This window comes from Equus caballus, chromosome 6, assembly GCF_041296265.1.
Source record: "Equus caballus isolate H_3958 breed thoroughbred chromosome 6, TB-T2T, whole genome shotgun sequence".
NCBI lineage: Eukaryota > Metazoa > Chordata > Mammalia > Perissodactyla > Equidae > Equus > Equus caballus.
Genome location: NC_091689.1, coordinates 43,266,935 through 43,285,849, shown reverse-complemented (window position 1 = coordinate 43,285,849; position 18,915 = coordinate 43,266,935). Strand labels below are relative to the sequence as shown.

The following is an 18,915-nucleotide window of genomic DNA, read 5'->3' as shown; positions in this document are numbered from 1 at the left end:
TGTGAGATGATGGACAAAATAACTGATCACTACTTTTCAAAAGTGTGAAAGTCGTGAAAGACAAGGAGACTGAGGAACTGTTTTAGGCTGCAGAAGACTAAGGGAAAATAGCAACTAAATCCAATGTGTGATCCTGGCTAGGATCCTAGCCAGGATGCTAGAACACAAAAGGAACATTAGGGGCCAGCTTGGTTAAATTTGCATGTTCCGCTTCTTGGCGGCCCAGGGTTCGCCGGTTCAGATCCTGGGTGTGGACGTGGCACCACTTGGCAAAAGCCATGCTGTGGTAGGCATCCCACGTATAAACTAGAGGAAGATGGGCACGGATATCAGCTCAGGGCCAGTCTTCCTCAGCAAAAAGAGGAGGATTGTCAGCAGTTAGCTCAGGGCTAACCTTCCTCAAGAAAAAAAAGAAAGAAAAGGGACATTAATGTAAAAACTGGTGAAATCTGAATAAGGTCTTTAGTTTAGTTTAATTGTACTCTACCAATGTTAATTTCCTGGTTCTGACAAACGCACCATGGCTATGTAAGATGTTAACATTAGGAGAAGCTGGGTGAAAGATATATGGAAACTCTGTATTATTTTTGCAACATTTCTGTAAGTCTAAAATTAGTTTAAAATAAAAAGTTTTTATTTAAAGGTTATGATTTGCGCCTGGTTATTGCAGTCCAAGTACTTGACCCTGCTGTGAAAAGCTCGGGGATATTACATTCAAGAACCATAGGTGCTACTGAACACTTCGATGACTCTTCTCTTATACTGTGTTTGACTCCGCATAGGAAAATTAGCCTGAATTCCATAAGCTCAAGGTCTTAAAGAAATAAAATTTATGACAAAGCATACTAATAACATCACTCATCACCGTTACGGTGCCGGCACTGTGCTGCACAGGCACCCTCTCACTTCCCCCTCAGAACACACCTGTGAAACAAGGATGGCTACTATGACCACGTTAAAGATGAGAAAACAGAGGCTTAGAGAGAGTTAAACAACTTGCTTAAGGTCACATAACCAGAAATGGGTAGAGCCAGAACTTGGACTCAGGCTTGTTGGATTCCAAAGTCCATTCTTTCTAACCACGATGCCACGCTTTAACTCCAGAGGGGAAAAAGACAAGAAAAAGCCTAACAAGCACAACTCTAGAACTGGGTTTATTTGGGCTATTGCTGGCCCATGGGATTAAACATAACTTTCTCAGGAAAGAGGTGAGTAAGGAAATGACGAGAAAAATGTTGCTTTCACAGAAAATTTCATCAGACCTGAAGAATATTTTTAAAACGTAATTAGAAGTCTCTCTTCCCTATCCGATGTTTTACAATCCTCCCCCGCTACTCTGGCCTCCCTGTCAAGGAAGGAAAATTATACCTTTCCTCTTGAACTCCAGAAAGTTAATTGCAGTTCTTTTCCAATTGTGTCCAGTTTCTTCTGATCCCTTTTTCCTGATTTCCTGTCTGATTCTCAGAGTACAGAGAGAGGAGAGTTTGCAACATCTATGTGACTCGTCTCAGCAGGAAGCTCGTGGTGGATTAAGTGATCAGGGGCTCTGAGCGGATGCAGAAATTCTCAGCACGGCTCCCACACCCTGACACTACAGCCCAGAGCTATGGCGAGGGTTTTGGGCAGAGCAACAACATGTAAAAACAGCAACTTCAATGGTTGACAGTCTTTTATCCTAAACATTTTTTTTTTTTTTTTTTGGAGGAAGATTAGCCCTCAGCTAACTACTGCCAGTCCTCCTCTTTTTGCTGAGGAAGCCTGGCTCTGAGCTAACATCCGTGCCCATCTTCCTCTAGTTTATACGTGGGACGCCTACCACAGCATGGCTGCCAAGCAGTGCCATGTCCGCACCCGGGATCCGGACCAGCGAACCCCGGGCCGCCGAGAAGCGGAACGTGCGAACTTAACCGCTGCGCCACCGGGCCGGCCCCTTATCCTAAACATTTTTAAACATCACTTAGCTGACTGATGTGGAACTCAAGGTGCCGTCTATATCTCATTCCTCATGGCTGATGACTATTCTCAGTGCAAAGAGGGAGCGGGGACCTAAAAGGGAGTGATAACTATATGGTTCTCCTCTGTCCTGGCTCCCTCAAACAAGAAAAAACCAGACAGGCCCCACTCAAACTGTGTTGTGTCTGTCAGTGCCCACCAATTAAAGAGCACCAGGAAAACACCTGTTGTTAAACAAGTTGGGCTTACTACTCATTGCAACAGAGGAGAATTGTGGGGTGTCTCAGCAAGAGGATGTTAGAAAGGGTATATTATAAGATCAATGTGTGTTAACTGATTTTAAGGAGGGTTCAGGAACCAGGGCTTTGCTCTGGATTGGGTGCTATTAGGAAGCAGGGATAATTTTATGATCGGACTTCTTAATGAATCATCTAGAAAGCAGGTAAAATGAAGTGAAGCTAAAAATTGGAATTGGTGAGAAAGCAGCAGTCACTCATGTTAGCCAGCATAGGGGAATGTTTGGTCATTGTGTGGTTTGGACAATGTTGATGTTTTTGTCTTTGTCATACATGATCACAGAATGGTCTTCTTTCTGTCTTGAGCCATCATGATCACAAAGTGGCCTTGTCTGATGTTGATGTGTGCAATGGTTTATGTCCAACAGGACAACACCAGGCCCAACTGTGCCAAGCTAGCTCCTAGCGATACCAAGGCCTAATTGATAGTGTCAGTTCAGTTTCTGGCTGTCAGGGGCATCTTTTCTCTTTCTCAGCCATAATAGCCACACACACTCAGAGAACTGCACTGAGATCATGGAAGGTGGTGACTCTTGGGAGAAAAAGAAACCTAAATTTACTCTCAAGGCCTTGGCCACAGGTGTTCACTTCCTATTTCCTATATTCTCCACGCTTCAAACTAATCTCAATCCCAATTTACTCCACTCTTTCTTGTTACATCTTACTCCTGCTCCCTTCATTAAAAAAAAAAAAAATTTGTAGAACAGATTGACATCATTGGGCCATTTTCCTCTCAATTCTTCCATAAGATTAAAATGCAAAATTTTCTGAATCAGAATCACAAAGCATTAATGGGGAGTCTGGAGGAAACCTTGTTTTAGTGGACCTTGTATCAACCAGGAAAGAAAGAATTGTAAGAGAATGACCTCTTTAAGGTGTTGCAACCCTTCTTTTACACTAATATCTCACTGTTTCAGCAAGTCACCTGCTTTATTAAGAACTTTTTAAATTATGGCTGATGGTCCCGCACATGACAATCTGGCCCAATCCGCCCTGCCACTTTACCTCCCTCTACTCTCCAACATATTCCTCCTCTCCAGACTCTTTTCCTCGAGGTCCCCCAAAGATGTCCTATGCCTATGTCGTTTCTGCCTCAGCTGGCATGCCCTCCTTCACTCACTCTCTTTTCAAACCCTAGCTGTTCTTCAAGACTCAGCTGCAATCCCACACTTCCCGATAAGTTGCCACCAGTAATTTCAGCCCCTGCTGGTCTCCCTCTCAACTGAACTTCTGGGGCAGTCGTACCATTTAACTTCACAGTCCCTCTGTGTTGTTTTCTAATTGCTTCCAATGCAGGAGTTTGTGAACTCCTTAAGGGGGAAAAAAAATCTTAGGTTTCCTTCTTGTCAAGGAATACAATAGCGCTGAACATATAGTAGGTGCTAATTGATTGGTGTCAGGCTTCCACCTCAGGTTAGCATCTAAGTGTGTACTAAGACAGGAGGGAAGTAGAGGTGACTGTGCATTTCTTCCCAGGTATACAGCTCACACTACTTTTCAAGGCAAAATTAATGCTGTCAAAATCTGCAATGCCAGGGCTGGCGCAGTGGCACAGCAGTTAAGTGCACACGTTCTGATTCTCGGCAGCCCAGGGCTCGCCAGTTCAGATCCCAGATGCAGACGTGGAACCGCTTGGCAAAAGCTATGCTGTGGTAGGCATCCCATGTATAAAGTAGAGGAAGATGGGCACGGATGTTAGCTCAGGGCCAGTCTTCCTCAGCAAAAAGAGGAGGATTGGCAGTAGTTAGCTCAGGGCTAATCTTCCTCAAAAAAAAAAAAATCTGCAATGCCTTTTACAGAGTGGATGTTAATGAGTGATGCAGCTAAATTGGGAAATCACGAGTACGTGATCCTCCCCTAGAAAGTGATTCCCAAAACTGTGCATCAGAATCACCTACAGAGCTCTATAAATGTATAGATAGTGTGGGGGCTAGAATTGGCCACCCCAAGATACGTCTCTTTGGCATGAGGAATATTTTGGGCTGGTTACTTTTAAAAAACTGCAGACAGGAAAGAAACTCTGAAAAGTAGAATTTACTTACCCTTTGTTAAGAGACATTTACATTGTAAAGGAAATCTCCATCTTTAAAGGTGTCTCCCTCTCTGTACCAGGAAGAAGGGGGGATGACCTTATCTCTAGAAACTCTTAATCAATGTGGAAGGCAAGGACTTAAATCTGCATAATAACCTTACTCTTATTTACTGTACTTGTCTGGTAACCTCCCATAACTGACTCCCCCCACCCCCAACATCCTCCTTTGTCTTCAGCTGAAGATGATATTTAAGGTGGTAGTTTCAGCCATTTTGGCGAGTTGCTCAGTTTGCCTGAGGCTCTCCCATGTATACATGTTATAAAACTTTGTTTAGTTTTCTCCTGTTATTCTGTCTCACGTGAATTTAATTTGTTCTCTGGCCAGAAGGACCCAGAGAGGGTAGAGGAAATGTCTTCCTCCCCTACAATAGCTATATATAACTACCTATATCTACCTAGCTAGTTATACATATATATTATATATAACATATATACATTTATAGTTTGGGCCCCACGTAAGAGATTTTGGTTCATCTCTGGGGAGGGGCCCAGATATCTCTAAATTTTTAGAGCTCCACAATGTGATCCTAGTTCTCACACACATGATCCTGATGCACAAGCAGGGTTGAGAACTCCTGCATCTGAAGAAGGCTACCGTATCAAAACCTGTCTCAGACGCTAGCCTAAATGCCCCAAGAAGCTAAGAGTCTATTATATACTTAAATCATTTCCAAGTAGGAAGATGGTACACCCCACTCAGTGTCCTTTCCCAAATCACATAATCCTTAGCAATTAGGGAGCTTTTATCTTCACACTTAGCCTAGGTTCTCAACCTCAGTTGCCCATTGAAATCATTGGGGAAACATTAAAAAAATTACTAACACTTGGTTCCCAACCCTAAATACTTAATTGCTCTGAAGTATGGCTTGGACCTTGAATTTTTTTTTTAAAAAAGCTCCCTGGATGACTCTAATGGGCAGCTAAAGTCAAAAACCTCTGTAGCCTAAATCCTCTTACTGCTATCTTATTTCTCATTCTGTCCTCAGGGAAGATGTACCACAGCTGGTCTTATATTTGAAACTGTTTTTGAAAGCCACCCTCAGCCTTTTCCTCTCCAAGATAAATAATCACAAATCCTTTCATCTTTCCTAAAAGTGCGTGTTTCTTACCCCACCCACTGTTTTCATTGCTCTCCTCTGGATGCTCTCCAGGGTCTTAACATCCCTATCACGCTGGAGTGTCCAGAATTTCCTCATGATTCCTCCATGCCGTATTCCTGTTGACTGGCTAGTGTCGTGTTTGCTTCAACAATGGCTCTGCCTTGCTGACTGAATTCTTCATTTCCACCAATCACGAAATTCAGCAACTGAAGAACTCTACAAACAGACCAGCAGACTAAGAGGCAGAAGCCTAAAGAAGTGACTATTGGAATACGGTGGTGAGTTCCGCAAGATGACCAATGGAGAAAAAAAAAATAAAGGCGAAAAAGAAAGGGTATAAATGGAGAATGAGGCAAGAGCAAATTTCAGTGTGATGGAAAAAATGGATAACCTGGGAGGCAGAACACTAAAATCTAGTCCTGGATACGATCCTAATTAACCACATAACCTTGGCAATCCATTTCACCTTTCTAGGCCTCCGTTTTTCATACGTAAAATAGGAGAGCAAGACTGGGTCATCGCTAGGTTTCACTTGAGTTCTGAGTCTTCCACAGCTCATCTCAGGCTGCAAGAGAAAACGGGAGCCAGTCTGATCATTCCCCTTTTACTTGATCTGCCCGTAATTCTTTCTCCTGGATACTCTAGTCATTCCAAGAGTTACTATTTTCCCAGTTCTGACAGTCAATGATTATAGTCCAGACCGAGCACCACTAGAAAGGAGGCATCTTTAAGTCAGTCCAATGCCGTCTTCTGAACATAGAAAAACATCTGGGAGTACTCAGTCCACTCAGCAGACACTCAGAACATTTATATGAGTTAAAGATATTTTCCTCAGTCTCCAAGAATTAGAGCTCTAAACAGTAATGACCAGAATAATTAGCATTCACCTCTTCATCAACAACTATAATACCTACCAAAACTTAGCACCACAATAAGTCACCAATATTAACGGTTATGGCACTGTGCCAGGCACTTTAACATCCATTCTCTTCTTTAGTCTTTATTGACAACCCAGAAAGATTAGCATTATCCCTGTTGTATAGGTAAGAAACTGCAGCTTCAGACAGAAGTAAATTACCGGAGATTCCAAAGCAACTAAGTAACACAGGATTGGAATTCAGGTCTCCCCCAGATTCTTCTGCTTCACCCAGCAGAGGTAAAATACCGCAAAGTTAATAAAGCTTACGTTCCAGAGCCCCTCGCTTGCATAGGTGCCTTCCAATCCTCTGTATCTAGTGTTGAATTTCTAATTTTGCACTATTTTTCATAAAGAGGACCCCTGCAACTGTCTAAACTTCAAGTCCTACAAAACCTAGATCCACCCCTGAACAAGCTTCCCAAGTGAACATAAGCACTACCCTGTTTAGTAATTTCAGTCTGAGGGCATTTTTTTAAACACAAATTCAAGAGGAATCCTTGCTGGCTTTCTGCTCTGGGAATCTATGCTGCTACTTTAAAGAAATAATCAAGTAAGGTTTCACCCTGTGCCATGTGACATGGATCACTCACTGTTCGTTCTTTTCCCACTGTTACTTTGTACCCAAGGTATGCTTCTCCCATGGCAGTCTGGATTCCCTCTCTCCCTGTGGCAGGACTGCTAAAGTGAGTTTCGTCCTGAGGCATGCCTTCCGTTCTGGTTTGCGTAGATCTCTAGCCTTCGCTTGACGTGTAGTAATGACTGCTCTGCCCATCCTGCTGCCTCTTGCACAGTCTGCTCTTTGGACCAGAGCCTGCAGCTGCTTGGGTATTGGACCTCAGCTGCTCTTTATAGCCATAAAGGCAATGCTTGTTGACCACGTGGAAAGAAATGACTTGAAAAGAGGGCGGGGGAGCATTTTATACTTCAATTTCCATTAGATAGGTCCTAATACCAGAATTTTTCACATTTCATTCTAGCTTCTTCTATAACTCCATCAAAATATTCTAACCCTATTTTTTATCTACTGTTCCTTCCCTTCATGTCGACCTTAGTTATCGGATCCCTGTTCTTCTTTAGATTAAGACAAATTTTCCCTCTTTCCTTCCCTCTCTGCAAACCAGAGAGGGTGCAGATACAACTTTGGAAAAACATAGTTTAGCAGAGGAATATCTTGGGAACTGGGAATTTCATGTAAACTCAGAACATCTTCTCTCACCACCTATCCACTCATCACCTCCCTTAGTCCCAATACCTCCCACATAACTACAGCCATCTCACAAATCAGAAAAATCCTTGCTCGGTAACCAAATATTTATTGTACAATGGTAGCTGAATCAGTAATATTAAAAAAAACAAGACGGAATTAGGCTATTTATACAGAATATTTCCCAGACACATTTTTCATGCAAGCATGAGCCATCTTTTTTTTTTTTTTGAGGAAGATTAGCCCTGAGCTAACATCTGCTGCCAAGACGCCTCTTTTTGCTGAGGAAGACTGGCCCTGAGCTAACATCCGTGCCCGTCTTCCTCTACTTTATATGTGGGACACCTGCCACAGCATGGCTTGATGAACGGTGCCATGTCCGCACCCGGGATCCGAACCGGCAAACCCTGGGCCACTGAAGCAGAACGTGCGCACTCAACTTCTGTGCCACCAGGCTGGCCCCATAATTAGTCATCTTTTAGGATGGTTTAGACACTATCCTATTGGCAGCAGAAGCATGGAAAAGTTGACATTAGGATGCACGGAAATCTTAGGGCTATGTAATTCTAAGACATGTATTATCGATAGAACCTAGAGCAATAGAATATTAAATATACCCCAGAAAAGAACTGCAAAACAAACACACAAAGCCAGCACTGACTCATGTCCTTGCTGAGGTGTAAATAAGCCTGTAGACAAGTGGATATATGGAAATTGCCCATCAGTAGCAGAGATAGCAATCTTATTACCTTGGAAAGGAATTATCATTAGTTTACAAACTCAGCGTGAGATGCTTTAAAACTCTCAATTCTGCTTCCAGTTTCTTCTCTTGCCTCCTATCCTTGCTTACTACGTATCAAGAAATCAATTTACTAAACTCCCAATTTATCCATCCCTAGAAACAAAATAGAAATTCTCAGGATGCATGGGAAAGATAAGAAGATAGTAATTTCAATGATAAGGGAATCTTCACATTTCCATATCTGTGAATGGAAGTTGAGAATGGAAAAATACAGCAATTTTTCCTGACAGCCTCCAAAAGCATGAGGCTACAGAAGAAAAAAAAATGTACAGAGAGAAAACAAATTGCAAAGACTCTTAACTATGCATACTATAAATCTTCTGAATTAAAAAATTCAGGGAGATCTGACTCCTTCATCCAGAATTGTCATTTAAAGATCAAAAGAATGCTTTGCATAGACATTAAAAAGGATATGAACAATTTGGAGTGTGTTCAGAAGACAACTGAACAGTAGGATCAAGGAAATCAGGTCACATAGAAATAGACTTGATGAGATTTGGAGATTTCTATTTCTCTAAGCAGCAGCAAAGATTTGCCCCGTTGAACGCAGGACAGCTTTGGCCAAAGCGTGGTTATAATTTCCCCAAACTGCGGCAGTCTGATAAAAGTTTAGCCCAAACGAGAAAAGCCACTGCTTTCCTTCTCATGAACATAGAAAAACAAAGCTATTACACTTCTCTTTTTCAATCTAACTTGAATAGGAAAGCATGGACAGAGTGAATTTTGTAAGGCCTGAAGAAGTTACCTTTTCTCAGGCACTTCAATCTTAATCTGATGCAGCATACTACTCACATTGTGTGAGTTGGCAGACCGTCTCTAAAGTGGTCCCCCATGGTCCCTGCTTCTTGTTCAGACCCTTGGTGATCTCCTCCCCTTGAGTGTGACCAGGACCTGTGACTTACTTCCAACCAATAGAATATGGCAAAGGTGACATGATGTATGTGTCCATGATTATGTTATATAAGATTGTAACATCTCTCTCACTAGGAGACCCTTTCCCTTGCTGGCTTTGAAGAAACAAGTGGCCATGCTGGGAAAGCTCACAAGCCAAGGAATGGAGGATGGCCTCTGGCAGGTGGCCAAGAAAAAACTGAGGCCCTCAGTTTGGCAACACACAAGGAACTAAATGCTACAACCACCACACGAGCTTGGGAGAGATTCTTCCCCAGCCAAGCTGCAACTGAGATCACCTTGACCACCACGTTGTGACCCCGAAGCAGAAGACCCAGAAAAGCTGTGCCCTAATTCCCAATCCACAGACATTGTGAGGTAATGTTCGTTGTTTTTCAGCTGCTAAATTTGTGGTAATATTGTTACACAGCAATAGATAACTAATGCAGTGAATATCCTGAATGTATACACATATGGAAAGTTGTGTTTGCATATGAAAGGTTTTGGAATGACTATATTTACACATGCATGGAAATGCAAGGCAGATGCTCAGATACTTTCAAGAGTGAATGAGGGGCCAGCGCGGGGGGGGGGGGGGGGGGGGGGGGCGGGGGGCGGGGGACGACCCCCGAGTGGTTAAGTTCGTGCCCTCCGAGTTGGCGGCCCAGGGTCTCCCCGGTTCAGATCCTGGGCGTGCACATGGCACTACTCATCAAGCCATGCTGAGGCGGCGTCCCACATGCCACAACTAGAAGGACCCACAACTGAAAATATACAACTATGTACCAGGGGGCTTTGGGGAGAAAAAGGAAAAAATAAAATCTTAAAAAAAAAAAAAGTGAATGAGTAAGCTGTAAGAAACTTAACAAATGTAGTCAAGAGAGGAATAATCTAAAGAAAAAGCATCCCTCACACCAATTAATGGAACAAAGATTTAGTATAGAGAATAAAACTATAAAAGTATTAAGCAAAATTATGGAGGTATTTTTATTATCCTGTAGAGGAGAAGGTCATTCTAAGCATATGAAGAAAACCAGGAAATATAAAAATTAAAGAGGTTAAGTTTACATCATAAAATTTAATAACTTCTATAAAGAAAAATATATAAATAAGGTTAAAAGACTGATAACAAGGTGGTCAAAAATTTGCAACACAAGACAAAGAAATAATGTCTTCAATATACATAGCTCTTAAAAATCATTAAGATTCCATTTAATGCAAAACTATATAGCCATTAAAAACAATACAAATCTATATTTATTATCTTATACAAACATTCTCAAGTAAAAGAAGCAAGTTACAAAGCAGTACATAGAGTGTGACCTCAGTTATGTAAAGGTGTACATATTTGTATATATGCATAATAAATATGCATGGATAGCTGAAAGAAATTTGGTTAAATCTTAGTGGTCATTTTTTGGTGGAGGATGATTTTTTATTTATTTACTTTTAGTATTTTTTTAAACAAATGTCCATGTATTATTTAAAAAAAAAAGAAATATATTTTCCCCAAAATGCTTTAGAAATATTAGTGTATTTATAAAGCAGAAATCTATATTTGGCAGAGAGGTTAGTCAGACTGCAAAACATCTAGGGAAGAAACACCAAGTGAGGGGATGGCCCAGTGGCATAGTGGTTAAGTTTGCGTGCTCCAATTCAGCAGCCCAGGAGTCCCAGGTTTGGATCCTGGGCATAGACCTGCACACCACTCGTCAGGCCGTACTGTGGCAGTGTCTCACATATAAAATAGAGAAAGCTTGGTACAAACGTTAGCTCAGTGACAATCTTGCTCAAGTGAAAAGAGAAGGATTGGCAATGAATGTTGGCTCAGGGCCTACCTTCCTCACCACCCACCCCCACCAAAAAGGAAAAGAAACACCAAGTGAAGAAACACCAATGTGAAAGACACTTAAAATAACTTTATAGATGGGATCAACACCAGCAAGTTGCGATCATTCCTGGAGACTAAATTATGTCAGGGAGAATGCTCCTGAGATAATTTCCATTGCTGATAATTTACGAGCTGAAGGGAAAAAAGCAGACTAGAGATGTTTTAAAATAGCTTGGGGAAAAAATGGGGGCAACTTTGAATATGATACTAAAAGGTATAGAGAGTAAAATAACGGAATGGTCTATTAAGTTCCATTACCAAATTAATGATCTTGTCATACTGGTGATGGTTGCATGCACTGGCAAAGGTGGGAAGCACAAATTGGAAAATATGCAAGATGTCCTAATTATACACAGCTCTTAAAAACCATTAAGATTCTTTATAATGCATTTAGAACTGTGGTTCTCAACTCTGGCTGCATTATGAACATCACCTGGAAGCTTTTTAAAAAATCCTAATGCTTTGGTCTAGAAAAGGCAAATCTAGAGAGACATAAGTAGATTCATGGCCACAGGGGGTTGGGAGTGGAAACAGGGAGTGACTACGAATGGGCACGGACATTCTTTTTGGGGTAATGGGAACATTCTAAAATTAGATTGTGGTGATGGTTGCACAATTCTGTAAATTTACTAAAAATCATTGACTCATATTAAAATGAGTGAATTTTGTGGTATTACACCTCAATAAAGCTGTTAAAAAAAAAAATACTGGTCCTTGCGCTCTACTCTGAGATACTCTGATTCAATTGGTCTGGGGTGGGAATGGTAGGGATGGTTTTTTAAAGCTCTCCAGATGATTCTAACATGCCACCAGGGCTGAGAACCACCAATTCAGTTATATGAAACCACTTTACAAAATTACTTTCATGTTACAAAGACCAGGCTCTTTGAGAGAGAGAATATTCAGGGTTTCAGACCACTTTTGGTTTCCACTGTACATCTACAACTGTACAAATGGAATACTATTCATATTCATTGTGAACTCTATCTTGTTGGGGTGACTATACAGACATATAGTTCCACCTTTAGAATTGCAGCCTGAAAGCTAAAAGGATGCTCTGAATATATATTTAAGATGGATATGAAGTAAGCTATTAGTTCAGAGAAATTCAACGAGCTTGAGTTTGAAGGGACTCAAAGTCACAGCACATGAAAAAGAATAATATTAAATCAGAAGATTGAAATGAGGGTTTGGGAGGTACAAATAATGGCTATTGTCAAATATTGAAAGGCTGCCAAACAGAGGGCAGTTGAACTAGTTTTTCATATCCTCAAAAGAATCAGGATTGACACATGAGTCTACAGGAAGATGGATTTCAGTTCTTTGTAGGGAAGATCTTTACAATAATCTTGTGTGAGGTACTGTGCTAGCTTCTGGAGATATAAATGAAGTGGCTAGAATACAGTCTGGTGGTTCTCAAACTTCAGCATGCATCACAGTCACCTGGAGGGCTTATTAAAATGCAGGTTGTTGGCCCCGCCCCAGAGTTTCTGATTCAGGATGTCTCAGGTGGGGCCCAAGAATTTGCATTTCTAACAAATTCCCCTGTGCTGCTGATCTGGAGACCACACTTTGAGGACTATTTTATAATCTAAATGCTATCAGAGCTCCGTGAAACGACATCTGAATCAGATTACGAGGACATGAGTAACCTGAAAGACTTCTCAGAAGAGTTTTGGGGATGAGCTGAATTTTGAAGAAAGAGAAGGTAGTAAAAGGGTAGAGGAGGGCATGGCAGTCAAACATAGAGAACAATAAATTGAGAGGGACAATATACAGCGAGGAGCAAAGGCATGAAACAGCATTCATTCAAGTTATTTATTGACTGTTTACTATACGCAGAGTATTGTTCTAATTGCTGGGAAGAGAGAGAGAAAGGAAACAAAGTTCCGGCCCTCATAGAACTCATAAACAAATACATCACATACTGCAAAGTCCCACAGGGAGTAGAAGAAGCTGTTGTGAAAGACAACAAGGCCTCTGAAGAGGCAGCATTTAAACTGACACCTCAAGAACGAAAGAGCTAGAAGAGCATTCCAGACAGAGCTTAGCATGTATAAGGAAACGAAAATCTGTGTGTCTGAGCACAGTGACTGAGGATGTCTGTGGAAGCAGAGGAGCTTAGAAAGGTAAACAGAGGCAGATTCCATAGGACAATGTAATGAACAGACTGGCTGTTTTTAAATTTTTTTTGAGGAAGATCAGCCCTGAGCTAACATCTGCCAATCCTCCTCTTTTTGCTGAGGAAGACTGGCCCTGAGCTAACATCCGTGCCCATCTTCCTCTACTTGCTATGTAGGACGCCTGCCACAGCATGGCTGGATGAACAGTGCCACGCCCACACCTGGGATCTGAACCGGTGAACCCCAGGCCACCAAAGCAGAACGTGCCCACTTAACCACTGCACCACTGGGCCGGCCCCAGATTGGCTCTTTAGATAGTTCATTCTGGTAGTAATTTGGAATATAAACTAGAGATCGACTAGACTAAAGACTAGCATAGAAATCTAGGTGAAAAGTGATAAGGGCTTGAACTAATGCATCACAATGGGAACAGAGGAGATGGAGATAAAGATAAGACTAGTGAATCTAAAGGATTGAGTGATCTAATTGCATACAGGAAGTGAGTGGGCAGAAAGAATATAAGGTGGTTCACAGAATTTTGGCTTGGGCAACTAGCTATTCTAGAAAGGAAGTGGTGTCAGTGTGGTAAGGAGGCAAGTTTGGGCTTTTACACAATGAGTTTTTAAAACAAATACAAGTGGAAATGTTTACTGGTTGATTAAAGAGCAAAGAGCGAGCATGGGCAGGTGACATTGATTTGGGAAACATAAATAAAACTGGCAATTGAGGATGAGTATATAGAGAAGAGCCTCTGACGACACCATTTTAAGGGGGTAAACAGGAAAAGAGGCTGATTAAAGAGCAGCTAGAGAGAAGAAAAATTAGGAAAAAATTGTGACCAAGAAGCCAACGGAGGAGTTTTAAAAAGCGAATGGACAACAGTGTCAAATGCTGAAGAGAGGTCAAGAATTGATGTGTCCACTGGACTTAGCAATATGTATTTAGTTGATGACTTTAGTAAGAGTAATTTCAGTGGAATGTTGAGGGTAGAATCCAGATTACAATAGACTGAGAAATGAACTGAAAGTGAAGTAGAGAGAACAAATGGGGCTTGGCCACAAAAGAAAGAAGGTAAAAAGAGAGCAGAAGTGAGATAGGTTCAAGGAAGAATATTAACATAGGAGAGACTTGAGCACACTTATATGCTAAATAAGGGAGAGAGAGGAGACACTGAAGATAAAGAAGAGAGGAGGTGACTGATGGAATAAGGTCTCCTAAGTAGTTAACATGGGATGGGATTCACTGACTTGCTCATTTGCCTACACATTCAGTGTTGGCCAGAGAACAGACACCTCTCCTGAGACAGATGAGGACGTTGTTGGTAGAGGTGACCAGGAAAGCCTAGAGCTCTCCTAGTAACCTTCAATTTCTTCAGTGTTAGGAGGTAGGCCTCTGCTGAGGGTAGAGAGGTAGTGGGATGGGGAGACGAAATTCTGAAATAGTCTTTAAGAACTGAAGAGGTTGCTGGATCATTCGGGCTGCTGAACTGCTTTGAGAGCCACCTACTTGGGTCAATTTGTGATGCCACTCAGTAGTATTCAGCAGATCATGAGAGCAAGAGTCAGATGGCTAAAATGATCCAGGGACAAGGTTCTGCAGGGCCAGAGAGATTGGGAAACAACAGATCATGAGTGAGCAATGGGCCACACAGTCTACGCTAAATGGAGAAGAAAGGGGGTGAATCCAGAGTGAACTGACAGAACGGAAGAAAAAAGTGACTAAGGAATTGCAGTCAAAGAGTAAACATACTGAGAGGAAGAGATCAAAGGACAACATATTAAAAATTAGTATGAACAGGATCCTAGAATTTAACATTTCAGAAATTTTGACAGAGTACAAGGTATGGCCTTGAAATTGATTTGTTAAATGGTGTGAAAATGATTATTGGAGGTGGAGGTCCAGAAACTGTAAGGTCATCCATGACCAACGATATTGCCCAGAATAATGGCACGGCTGGGGCAGAGACACCATGAACCATCAAAGTCCTCAATGAATGTAAAAGAGTAACCAGAGATGACAGTGATGAGGATGGACGGTACAGCTGAATAGCAGAGGCCTCAAAGTGTGGTAAGAAAAATCAGGAATACAGGGGCAAAAGCCCCTATAATCCACCAGTTCACACCTTGTAGTAGTAAAGTGAGAAAATGAGCATCCTTCATTTGAAATAGCCCCAACATAAATACGGCTGAGGGAGAGCCAGGTTCCAGTTAATGAAAAAATAGGAAAGTTTATGTACAAAGGATATAGAAACAAGTGTCTCGTAGAATGCAAAGAATTGGCAGGAAGGGCAGGAATGGGAAAATGAATTGAACATAGCAGGTAACAGCACAGGAATATGAGGAGAAACGACTGATGACTGGATGGGCTTCTATTTTAGATGGCCACAAAGAATTACAGGGACAAGAAGCAAAGTGAACTAAACCAGCCTCAATGTTCCAACTGGAACTCTGGAGCAAAGTTTCTATGACAAAATAAACATAGGCACTAGGCACTGACCAAGACTTAAATGTGCTTGAATTGTTCTGGGTTCCAGAAGTAACATTAATGATAATCTGTTTTGTGTCTCAACAAAGTTTAGCCCTAAGTATAGAAGATGGCAGGGTTAGGCCAGAAGGAAGACTAATGCTGCCAGTGCTCAGATGGCCTATTGGTTTCAGCAGAATGCAGCTTAGTATGGAGAGAAGAGGGGCCTATACTTTGACTGGGGGAAAAAATATTACTCACGAGGTCCAGGTACCAATTCAGGAGGGACTGGCATAGTTAGGTATGTCAAAATGTCTGATATCCTTGCCCATCTCCACAGAGTTCGGCACTAGATAGAATGGCAAGATGCCAGTCTTGAAGCATACATAAGCGCACAAAGAACTCTGCAAAATTCAGACCAAACGAAGGGAAAACTATGGGTAAGCTCTCATATGGATGTTAAGTGACCAATACTTACATTTTCTAAAAATAGGATAGCTATTCAATATAGGTTGTATGTTCCTTTTTTTTTAAGGAAGATTAACCCTGAGCTGACATCTGCTGCCAAGCCTCCTCTTTTTTGCTGAGGAAGACTGGCCCTGAGCTAACATCCATGCCCATCCTCCTCTACTTTATACGTGGGACGCCTGCCACAGGATGGCCTGACAAGCAGTGCCATGTCCACACCTGGGATCTGAACCGGTGAACCCCGGGCTGCCAAAGTGGAACGTGAGAACTTAACTGCTGCACCACCGGGCTGGCCCCAGTATGTTCCCTCTTTGGGAGTAATGAATAGATTTTTCTATCATTAAATGGGGATTTGGACTACACGTCCAAAATTCTTTTACTATCTTCCTCTTTAAATTCTATAAAAGTTTTAGTAAAAAACATCCTTAAAAATCATCATTATGTCTTACTCTCTCTCAAGGAGAGGGCCTGTAACTTAAACGTCTTCCTGTCCACACGAACTAACCCATACACGGTAGGAAACTGAGACTCAAAAGAGCTAACATAAGGTCATACATAGAGCTAAAACTCAAGATTATTTGATTCCTAAATCCAGTGTTTCTTTACCTTATGTAATCCTAAAGTCCTCATCTTGGCTTTTGAAGGTTTTTTTTTTTTGACTACAGAAAATTCTGACTTCATCCTTATACCCCTGGCAACTCATCAGAGTTCCTTAACACAGGCATCACCAGACAGAACCACTAAGTCATTCTTAAGGTTTCTGTGGTGCCCTTTTTTCCGTTAACAAGATACACAATCTAGCTCCAAAAGACAAGGTTAGAGAAAATCCTTGCCTAGTAAAGAAATTTCATGGAACTTTACTGTATGGAAATATTAATTAAATCTCCTTTCCTCCTATTAAAAGTAGAATAGATATACACTTTAAAGAGCAAACAGATGAGAAAAGAAATTCCAAAATCACTCTGTTTATTCACATAGTGTTTGATTGTATTGTTTTCTACTTATATCATGTGTGACTTCCCAATTCACAGCTAAGCTTTCCATAAAGAGATTCTGGATATTCAATTTATTGGTATCAATCACACCACCAAGGCCTCAAGAAATACTTAATCTAAACTGGGAGCCTCCCACAAAATTTTTTAAAAGAAGAATTTCTCACCTTATGAAATTTTGGGTGTCTTTTTTTTGTTGGCAAGAAAATTCTTTGCCAAGGTTAAGAGATAACCAGATTTTTCCCTCTTTCTTCCCACTAAGTTCTCCCCAAGACACACAGTGACAGTCACACACTTCATGTTTGAGGCCGATCTCACTGCAAGCAGAACCTTAACATCTTCAGCAATGCCTGCATGACCTGGTAACTCCGGCAATGAGAAAAAAGGGCTATTTACTTGTAAGAAGTTACAGTTTGAACTAGTTTTAAGTATTAGGAGGCCAAAGGAAAGTCTGTCTTCATTTTCCCTGCTATTACTCATTCACTGCAAAGAATAAACCGCTCAAGAATCAAAGGTGGGGAAATGTCTGTTGGTCATCGCTGGATTCTTGCTGAAAACAGAGGGACAGGTAAAACCTTCAGGAATCACTTCTTCCACTTTACACTTTCTGAAAACACTATCCCAGCAACGTAATATGCTCATCACACCACTTATGCAATTATTTGAGGCCAGTTCTTTATTTTATAGAGAGCAAATGCAATATTAGGAACTGCTCTGGCACAGGTTAAAAGGGGCTCTCGTATACTTACTAATTTTCTTCAGGATCATCAATACTCATTGCCAAAATTTACCTATTTTATATGGTTACCATTTAGAGTTGCCACTAATGTAAATGACGGAGTGGCGGGAACCCGAGCACACACAATTTTTTTTATTTTTTAGATGTAATGCAAATAACCATATCTGGCATTCTTTCAAAAAACAAAAGAAACACAAAACATGCTCAAAAAACAAGAAATCAAGTTATACTTTTTCATAAGGCACCATCAAAAACCCTGGTAAATTAGAGTCCATATTATATTTGTGTCTCACCAACAGGTAAATAAATATGCAAGGGAATAATCAATAGAGGGTCTTGAGGTTTACAAAAGACATTCCTGTTCAGACATCTTGGAGTACTGCAAAAGTACTAAGCAGGATGCATCTTTAAAAACCCGTCCTGTCCTTTCCTGATGCACATCATTCGTTGCATAGTGGTGACTGGATATGACCCAGGCCAAGAGAAGACTGCAATTCCAAAATACATTACCATCCATTCTTTCCTTCTCATGCTGTAAATACCACTTGGCACATCCATATCCAAAGAAGCAATGATATGCTTTAAATTAAAAAAAAAAAAAAAAAAAAGGAGGATTCTAAAAGGTAAAAAGGCAAATTGACTGCCTGCTTTTTAAAATGTGTACTTAAGGATTTACTGCAAAATCAACTCTACACACATATGAAGCTAGTTCATATGTAAACCTTTATTGAACCTGGTTATATGTGGGACTTTAACAGCTTAATTTTTCTGCAATTTACAATTTTCAAATCCTACTCCATATTGTCACTTTCTCCTTTAAAAAGTGGATAATCCTACCATTTGAAAGAAGAGCTTTCTCAAGTTTTCCTTTTATCCTCCTACTTTAGTACTGGCTGATATTCACACAAATATACTATAGAATTAATATACTGACAAGAAGGGAATTTTTTTCATGTGCACCAAATTGCAGCCAGAATCTAAA

General features: G+C 41.0%; 1 protein-coding gene and 1 long non-coding RNA gene across 3 annotated transcripts in view; one reads left to right on the top strand and one right to left on the bottom strand.

Moving 5' to 3' along the window:
• The window catches only part of KDM5A (lysine demethylase 5A), a 117,324-nt gene that overhangs the window by 7,889 nt on the left and 90,520 nt on the right, over positions 1-18,915 (bottom strand). The gene's annotated exons all lie outside the window — the stretch shown is intronic.
• LOC138924757 (uncharacterized) lies at positions 1,069-17,707 on the top strand. 2 transcript variants are annotated; one of them, XR_011439926.1, is made up of 5 exons: positions 1,069-1,208; positions 5,493-5,719; positions 9,354-9,635; positions 16,075-16,174; positions 16,270-17,704. It is a non-coding gene; the product is annotated as an uncharacterized lncRNA (long non-coding RNA). The 2 variants fall into 2 exon arrangements; XR_011439925.1 differs by lacking the exon at positions 16,075-16,174 and having other exon boundaries at positions 16,270-17,707.